The sequence below is a fragment of the Salvelinus namaycush genome, chromosome 18, assembly GCF_016432855.1.
Source record: "Salvelinus namaycush isolate Seneca chromosome 18, SaNama_1.0, whole genome shotgun sequence".
NCBI lineage: Eukaryota > Metazoa > Chordata > Actinopteri > Salmoniformes > Salmonidae > Salvelinus > Salvelinus namaycush.
Window position 1 is genome coordinate 31,133,612 of NC_052324.1, and position 9,379 is coordinate 31,142,990.

The following is a 9,379-nucleotide window of genomic DNA, read 5'->3' on the forward strand; positions in this document are numbered from 1 at the left end:
AATCGGAAAGATAGGTAGGAGCAAGCCCATATAATGCTTTGTAGGTTAGCAGTAAAACCTTGAAATCAGCCCTTGCCTTAACAGGAAGCCAGTGTAGGGAGGCTAGCACTGGAGTAATATGATCATTTTTTGGGGGTTCTAGTCAGGATTCTAGCAGCCGTATTTAGCACTAACTGAAGCAGCCGTATTTAGTGCTTTATCCGGGTAGCCGGAAAGTAGACCATTGCAGTAGTCTAACCTAGAAGTAACAAAAGCATGGATACATTTTTCTGCATCATTTTTGGACAGAAAGTTTCTGATTTTTGCAATGTTACGTAGATGGAAAAAAGCTGTCCTTGAAACAGTCTTGATATGTTCGTCAAAAGAGAGATCAGGGTCCAGAGTAACGTCGAGGTCCTTCACAGTTTTATTTGAGACGACTTTACAACCATCAAGATTAATTGTCAGATTCAACAGAAGAGCTCTTTGTTTCTTGGGACCTAGAACAAGCATCTCTGTTTTGTCAGAGTTTAAAAGTAGAACGTTTTCAGCCATCCACTTCCTTATGTCTGAAACACAGGCTTCTAGCGAGGGCAATTTTGGGGCTTCACCATGTTTCGTTGAAATGTACAGCTGTGTGTCATCCGCATAGCAGTGAAAGTTAACATTATGTTTTCGAAATGACATCCATAAGAGGTCAAATATATAGTGAAAACTAGGTCCTAAAACGGAACCTTGAGGAACACCGAAATGTACAGTTGATTTGTCAGAGGACAAACCATTCACAGATACAAACTGATATCTTTCCGACAGATAAGATCTAAACCAGGCCAGAACGTGTCCGTGTAGACCAATTTGGGTTTCCAATCTCTCCAAAAGAATGTGGTGATCGATGGTATCAAAAGCAGCACTAAGGTCTAGGAGCACAAGGACAGATGCAGAGCCTCGATCTGACGCCATTAAAAGGTCATTTACCACCTTCACAAGTGCAGTCTCAGTGCTACGATGGGGTCTAAAACCAGACTGAAGCATTTCGTATACATTGTTAGCTTTTTCAAAAAATGTTGAGAGGAATGGAAGATTCTATATAGGCCGATAGTTTTTTATATTTTCTGGGTCAAGGTTTGGCTTTTTCAAGAGAGGCTTTATTACTGCCACTTTTAGTGAGTTTGGTACACATCCGGTGGATAGAGAGCCGTTTATTATGTTCAACATAGGAGGGCCAAGCACAGGAAGCAGCTCTTTCAGTAGTTTAGTTGGAATAGGGTCCAGTATGCAGCTTGAAGGTTTAGAGGCCATGATTATTTTCATCATTGTGTCAAGAGATATAGTACTAAAACACTTGAGTGTCTCTCTTGATCCTAGGTCCTGGCAGAGTTGTGCAGACTCAGGACAGCTGAGCTTTGGAGGAATACGCAGATTTAAAGAGGAGTCTGTAATTTGCTTTCTAATGATCATGATCTTTTCCTCAAAGAAGTTCATGAATGTATTACTGCTGAAGTGAAAGCCATCCTCACTTGGGGAATGCTGCTTTTTTGTTGTTGTTGTAATGTATTGTTGTATGTTTTAATTATGTAATGTATTGATTGTTGCTGACTTCTTGGCCAGGTGTCCCTTGAAAAAGAGACTCTGGGTCTCAATGGGCCTTTCCTGGTTAAATAAAGGTTAAATATAAAAAAACAAAAAATGATTTCCCTGTTAAAAGAGGTATTTTTTCTGTGTTCCTTTGCAGAAGCTTGAATTGTTAACCGTGTGCGTTCATTTGCTGAGTGAGTTTTCGAGACATAGTGTTTGTTGTTTTTTTCAAGTAGAAAGTTAGAATTCATTTTAACATTTTTCTATTGGTTTTTAAATCAATCCACGAATGTGCACCCCAATACATGTCAGACATGCTTTTGAGTTATGTACCCAGTAGGTCCCTCAGGTCCTGTGGCACGTGTCTTTTTCACTATCCCAAAGCCTAGGACCAAGAGACATGGAGAGGCAGCCTTTATTAATTATGCCCCCAGCCTCTGTAGTAGTTTGCCAGAGAACCTGAAGGGGGCCGAAACTGTGGACATATTTAAAAAAAGATCTTAAAACACACGTTTTTAGCTTTGCTTTTCCTTAGGGTGCTTTTTAGTCGTTCAATTGTTATTTTATTTTATTTTTTATCCTCTTATGTTGTGTAGTAAATATTTCTGTTTTTAATTCATTTTTTCCTGTGTAGCACATTGCGTTGCATTCCATGTCTGAAATGTACTGTATAAATCAAGCTTGATTTTATGTTTAGGTGAATTAATGCCATTGATAGGCCATGATCATCACAGTGTGAAACAGGTGGTCTAAATATCACATGCTGGTCAATGGCTATTTATCTTGGCCTTTCTTCTATGTGATTTGTGCACACACTTTATAATGTTCACAATTCCCCATTCACTCATTTATTTCTGGTAATCAATGGCATCTGTCATCTGGTTGGCTTAATAATTGATCCCTTCCCTGGACTCAGACGAAACCTATCCCTGGACCAAAAAGCACTTGGAGATCCTCTGTTGAGCCTGTTTTTTGGTCCAGGGGCGGAATGGCCATCTGGCATTTCAGGCAAATACCAGATGTGCTCTTCCATTTTCAGCCCAGTGGGACTGTCTAACTAGTTTTTTTTCTGTGCAAAATTATCATTATCTGGCTAATAATGGGTGCTTCAAGGAGAAAAATTGGCCTATGTGGGGGCCTCTATGAAAAATATGGGCCTGTGTTTTAGAAATGCAAGGGCTAATTTCTGGTCCCAGTCCACCCCTGCCTAGCCCTAGGCTTAATCTGTTCCAGGGGGCATAAGGTGTGTCCAATAGTGTCTGTGCACTCATGATTCAATTACCCATGAGTCTATGTTACCGTCATCAGTTTCAGGTTCGTATTGACCTGGATTTAACCCAGAGTCAATTTCATAGTCGAGTCGATGCACCTTGGCCATAGGGTGAAGGTGAGTGTAATTGACCAGTAAAGCCAGGCGCAGCTGAAGAAAGGAGTTGGATTCAGACGTAGGGATGCAGACATAATGTATCTGGACGGTTGCACACCGGGCCATCATTATTTCTTACAATGACTGACTAATGAGGGTTTGAAGCTTATATGATGGAAATGGTATCCAGTGTTTTGAAACAGTTCTCTGCGATTTCACTATTGCTTTCTTCATCTAGCTTTTAGCATCCTGCTAGGCCACTGCTCATACCCTACCCCCTTCTGCTTTGCAATTAGTTCTGCTCTTTTATTCAATTTAATTTATCTCTGTGACTGGCCATTGCCAAAACTGTCTTTGGGTTTAAAGCTGGAATCCTTAGCGGTGAAACTGCCACATCGCCTGGGAGCGATCACTGGCCCTGTTTCACCTTTCATAAAATGCTTCACATCAAATAATTTCTGAGCCCTTTAAAAAAACTACAGCTAACTAAGTTTTAATAGAGAAGATAGACTGTGTGTGTGTGTGTGTTAGGCCCCATATGACAGAGACATACAGGCTGTCATCATCTTGTGTGGACAATTATGGCCTCATAATTTGCAATAAATTATATAGTCCTATAAATAGAATAAACCAATTTGTAAGACGGAAAACAAAATATTTGGTATGGAAATATAGATTATGTAGACTAGGTAGGGGGTGGGGGGAATTTACTTTTGGGTTAAAAAATTATAAAATCACCAGGAATTCAGCAAGAAATTAGATTTATTTAGGAAATCTGTTCAACAAGTATTCCTACAAATAAATAAGAGACATACTTGCCTTCAGAAAGTATTCACACCCTTTGACTTAAAAAATTATAATAATTGTGTTACAGCCTGAATTTAAAATGGCTTCAATTGAGATATAGAGAACGAGCAAGGTGGTGCCGACAGACATCGCAGCTCTGCTTCTAGCTCCTAAGCAACTTTGCAGTATTTTTTTGGTGTGTTATTTCTTACACTATTAGCCCAGAATGTTGTTGGTGTTATTACAAACAGCCGTAAATAACTTTTGGATATCAGAGCGGTGGTAACTCACCAGCAAGGCGACCAGGAATACGACTTTCCCGAATTGGAACCTTTGTTCGCATGCAATTGAACTTATCCCAGAGGCTGCTCCAAGACGCCGCCGGCGGAGAAGAGGTATTTGGAGTGGACTTCTAGTCCGACTCAGGGGGTGGACACACCATCCACCACTTCCGAGTATTGTCTCTGGACAATAAAGTAGATGAGCTCAGGGTGAGGATCTCCTTCTAGAGAGACATCAGGGACTGTAACATACACTGTTTCACGGAATCATGGCTCTCTCCGGATATACTGTCCCCGTCCATACAGCCAGCTGGGTTCTCAGTACATCAAGAACTCTCTGGGAACAAGAAGGGCGTGGTGTATGTTTCATGATTAACCACTCATTGTGTGATTGTGATAACATACAGAAACTCAAGTCCTTTTGTTCACCCGGCCTAGAATACCTCACAATCAAATGACGACCGTATTACCTCCTAAGAGAATTATCTTCGGTTATAGTCACAAACGTGTATTTTCCCCCTCAAGCTGATACCATGACGGCCCTCAAGGAACTACAATGGACTTTATGCAAACTGGAAACCACATATTCGGAGGCCGTATTTATTGTAGTTGGGGATTTTAACAAAGCAAATTTGAGGAAAATGCTACCAAAGTTCTATCAACACATTGGCTGTAGTACTCACGCTGGGAAAACATTCGACCACTGCTATTCTCTCTTCCGGGATGCCTACAAGGCCCTCCCCCACCCTCCCTTCAGCAAACTAGATCACGATTCCATTTTACTCCTCCCTTCCTAAAGGCAGAAACTCAAACAGGACGTACCCGTGCTAAGGTCTATTCAACGCTGGTCTGACCAATCGGAATCCATGCTTCAAGATTGTTTTGATCACACGGACTGGGATATGTTCCGGGTAGCCTCGGATAATAACATTCATGTATACACGGTGACGGAGTTCATCAGGAAATGTATAGGGGATGGTGTTCCCACTGTGACTATTAAAACCTATCCAAACCAGAAACTGTGAAAAGATGGCAGCATTCGCGCTAAAGGTGACTGGAAACATGGTCGAATACAAACACTGTAGTTATTCCCTCCGTAAGGTAATAAAACAGGCAAAACATCAGTACATAGACAAAGTGGAGTTGCAATTCAACGGCTCAGACATGAGACGTATGTGGCAGGGTCTACAAACAATCACGGATTACAGAGGGAAAACCAGCCACGTCGCAGACACCGACGTCTTCCTTCCGGACAAGCTAAACACCTTCTTCGCCCACTTTGAGGATAACACAGTGCCACCAAGGCGGCCCGCTACCAAGGACTGTGGACTCTCCTTCTCCGTGGCTGACGTGAGTGAGACATTTAAGCATGTTAACCCTCGCAGGGCTGCCGGCCCAGACGGCATCCCTAGCCGCGTCCTCAGAGCATGCGCAGCCCAGCTGGCTGGGATGTTGACGGACATATTCAATCTCTCCCTATCCCAGTCTGCTGTCCCCACTTGCTTCAAGATGTCCGCCATTGTTCCTGTACCCAAGAAAGCAGAGGCAACTGAACTAAATTACTATCACCCCGTAGCACTCTCTTCTGTCATCATGAAGTGCTTTGAGAGGCTAGTTAAGGATCATATCACCTCTACCTTACACCCTGGACTTCCTGACGGGTCGCCCCAAGTGGTGAAGGTAGGAAACAACACTGGGGCCCCACAATAATGCGTACTCAGCCCCCTCCTGTACTCCCTGTTCACCCATGACTGCATGGCCACACACACCTCTCACACAACTCAATCATCAAATTTGCAGAGGGCAACCGTAGAAGGCCTAATTACCAACTTTGACGAGACAGCCTACAGGGAGGAGGTAAGGGCCCTGGCTGAGTGGTGCCAGGAAAATAACCTCTTCCTCAACATCAACAAAACAAAGGAGTTGATCGTGGACTTCAGGAAAAAGTAGAGGGAGCACGCCCATATCCATATTGATGGGACAGCAGTGGAGAAGGTGGGAAGCTTCAAGTTCCTCGGTGTACACATCACTGATGATCTGAAATTGTCCACCCACACAGACAGTGTTGTGAAGAAGGCGCAACAGCACCTCTTCAACCTCAGGAGGCTGAAGAAATTTGGCCCCTAATCAAATCAAATTTTATTAGTCACGTGCTGAATACAACAGGTGTAGACCTTACTGTGAAATGCTTACTTACAAGCCCCTAACCAACAATGCAGTTTAATAAAATACGAATAAGAATAAGAAATAACAGTAATAGGTAATTAAAGAAAAGCAGTGAAATAACAATAGCGAGACTATATACAGGGGGGTACCGGTACAGAGTCAATGTGCAGGGGCACCGGTTAGTTGAAGAAACATGTACATGTAGGTAGTTATTAAAGTGACTATGCATAGATGATAACAACAGAGAGTAGCAGCGGTGTAAAAGAAGGGGCGGGGGGGAATGCAAATACTTTGAGTAGCAATTTGATTAGATGTTCAGGAGTCTTATGGCTTGGGGGTAGAATCTGTTTAGTCTCTTGGACCTAGACTTGTCACTCCGGTACCGCTTGCTGTGTGGTAGCAAAGAGAACAGTGTATGGTGGCTGGAGTCTGACAGTTTTTAGGACCTTCCTCTGACACCATCTGGTATACAGGTCCTGGATGGCAAGAAGCTTGACCCCAGTGATGTACTGGGCCGTTCGCACTACCCTCTGTAGTGCCTTGCGGTTGGAGGCAGAGCAGTTGCCATACCAGGCAGTGATGCAACCAATCAGGATGCTCTCGATGGTGCAGCTGTAGAACCTTTTGAGGATCTGAGGACCCATGCCAAATCTTTTCAGTCTCCTGAGGGGGAATAGGTTTTGTTGTGCCCTCTTCACGACTGTCTTGGTGTGCTTGGACCATGTTATTTTGTTGGTGATGTGGACACCGAGGAACTTGAAGCTCTCAACCTGCTCCACTGCAGCTCCGTCGATGAGAATGGGGCGTGCTCGGTCCTCTTTTTCCTGTAGTCCACAATCAACTCTTTTTGTCTTGATCACGTTGAGGGAGAGGTTGTTGTCCTGGCACCACACGGCCAGGTCTCTGACCTCCTCCCTATAGGCTGTCTTGTCGTTGTCGGTGATCAGGCCTACAACTGTTGTGTCTTCGGCAAACTTAATGATGGTATTGGAGTCGTGCCTGGCCATGCAGTCATGAGTGAACAGGGAGTACAGAAGGGGACTGAGCACGCACCCCTGATGTGTTGTTACCTTACCACCTGGGGGCGGCCCATCAGGAAGTCCAGTATTCAGTTGCAGAGGGAGGTGTTTGGGCCCAGGGTCCTTAGCTTATTGGTGAGCTTTGAGGGCACTATGGTGTTGAACGCTGAGCTGTAGTCAATGAATAGCATTTTCACATAGGTGTTCCATTTGTCCAGGTGGGAAAGGGCAGTGTGGAGTCAATAGAGATTGCATCATCTGTGGATCTGCTGGGGTGGTATGCAACTTGGAGTGGGTCTAGGGTTTCTGGGATAATGGTGTTGATGTGAGCCATAACCAGCCTTTCAAAGCACTTCATGGCTACAGACCTGAGTGCCACGGGTCGGTAGTCATTTAGGCAGGTTACCATAGTGTTCTTGGGCACAGGCACTATGGTGGTCTGCTTAAAACATGTTGGTATTACAGAATCGGACAGGGAGAGATTGAAAATGTCAGTGAAGACACTTACCAGTTGGTGCTCGTAGTACACGTCCTGGTATTCTGTCTGGCCCTGCGGCCTTGTGAATGTTGAGCTGTTTAAAAGGTCTTACTCACATCGGCTGCGGAGAGCGTGATCACACAGTCTTCTGGAACAGCTGGTGCTCTCATGCATGTTTTAGTGTTATTTGCCTCGAAGCGAGCATAGAAGTAGTTTAGCTCGTCTGGTAGGCTCGTGTCACTGGGCAGCTCTCGGCTGTGCTTCCCTTTGTAGTCTGGGCTCCCTGCCTGTGCCATTAAACCCCTACAACTCATCCAGAACGCCGCAGCCCGTCTGGTGTTCAACCTTCCCAAGTTCTCTCACGTCACCCCGCTCCTCCGCTCTCTCCACTGGCTTCCAGTTGAAGCTCGCATCCGCTACAAGACCATGGTGCTTGCCTACGGAGCTGTGAGGGGAACGGCACCTCCGTACCTTCAGGCTCTGATCAGGCCCTACACCCAAACAAGGGCACTGCGTTTATCCACCTCTGGCCTGGTCGCCTCCCTACCTCTGAGGAAGTACAGTTCCCGCTCAGCCCAGTCAAAACTGTTCGCTGCTCTGGCACCCCAATGGTGGAACAAACTCCCTCACGACGCCAGGTCAGCGGAGTCAATCACCACCTTCCGGAGACACCTGAAACCCCACCTCTTTAAGGAATACTTAGGATAGGATAAAGTAATCCTTCTAACCCCCCCCCCCCCCCTTAAAAGATTTAGATGCACTATTGTAAAGTGGTTGTTCCACTGGATATCATAAGGTGAATGCACCAATTTGTAAGTCGCTCTGGATAAGAGCGTCTGCTAAATGACTTAAATGTAAATGTAAATGTAGTCTGTAAGGGTTTGCAAGCCCTGCCACATCCAATGAGCGTCAGAGCCGGTGTAGTACGATTCGATCTTAGTCCTGTGTTGAAGCTTTGCCTGTTTGATGGTTCGTCGGAGGGGATAGCGGGATTTCATATAAGCTCCTGGGTTAGAGTCCCGCTCCTTGAAAGTGGCAGCTCTATCCTTTAGCTTAGTGCGGATGTTGCCTGTGATCCATGGCTTCTGGTTGGGGTATGTATGTACGTACGGTCACTGTGGGGATGATGTCATCGATTCACTTTTTCATGAAGCCAATGACTGATGTGGTGTACTCCTCAATGACATTGGAGGAATCCCGGAACATATTCTAGTCTGTGCTAGCAAAACAGTCCTTTAGCTTAGCATCTGCTTCATCTGACCACTTTTTTTATTGATCTTGTCACTGGTGCTTCCTTCTTAAATGTTTGCTTGTAAGCAGGAATCAGGAGGATAGAATTATGGTCAGATTTGCCAAATGGAGAGCGAGGGAGAGCTTTGTATGTGTGTGTGGAGTAAAGGTGGTCGAGAGTTTTTTCCCTCTTGTTGCACATTTAACATGCTGATAGAATTTTGGTAAAACGGATGTAAGTTTCCCTGCATTAAAGTCCCCGGCTACTTGGAGCGCCGACTCTGGGTCAGCGTTTTTTTGTTTGCTTATGGCGGAATACAGCTCATTCAATACTGTCTTAGTGCCAGCTTCAGTCTGTGGTGGTATGTAAACAGTTACTAAAAATATATATGAAAACTCTCTAGGTAGATAGTGTGGTCTACAGCTTATCATGAGATACTCTACCTCAGGCGAGCAATAGCTCGAAACTTCCTCAGATATTGTGCACCAGCTGCTATTT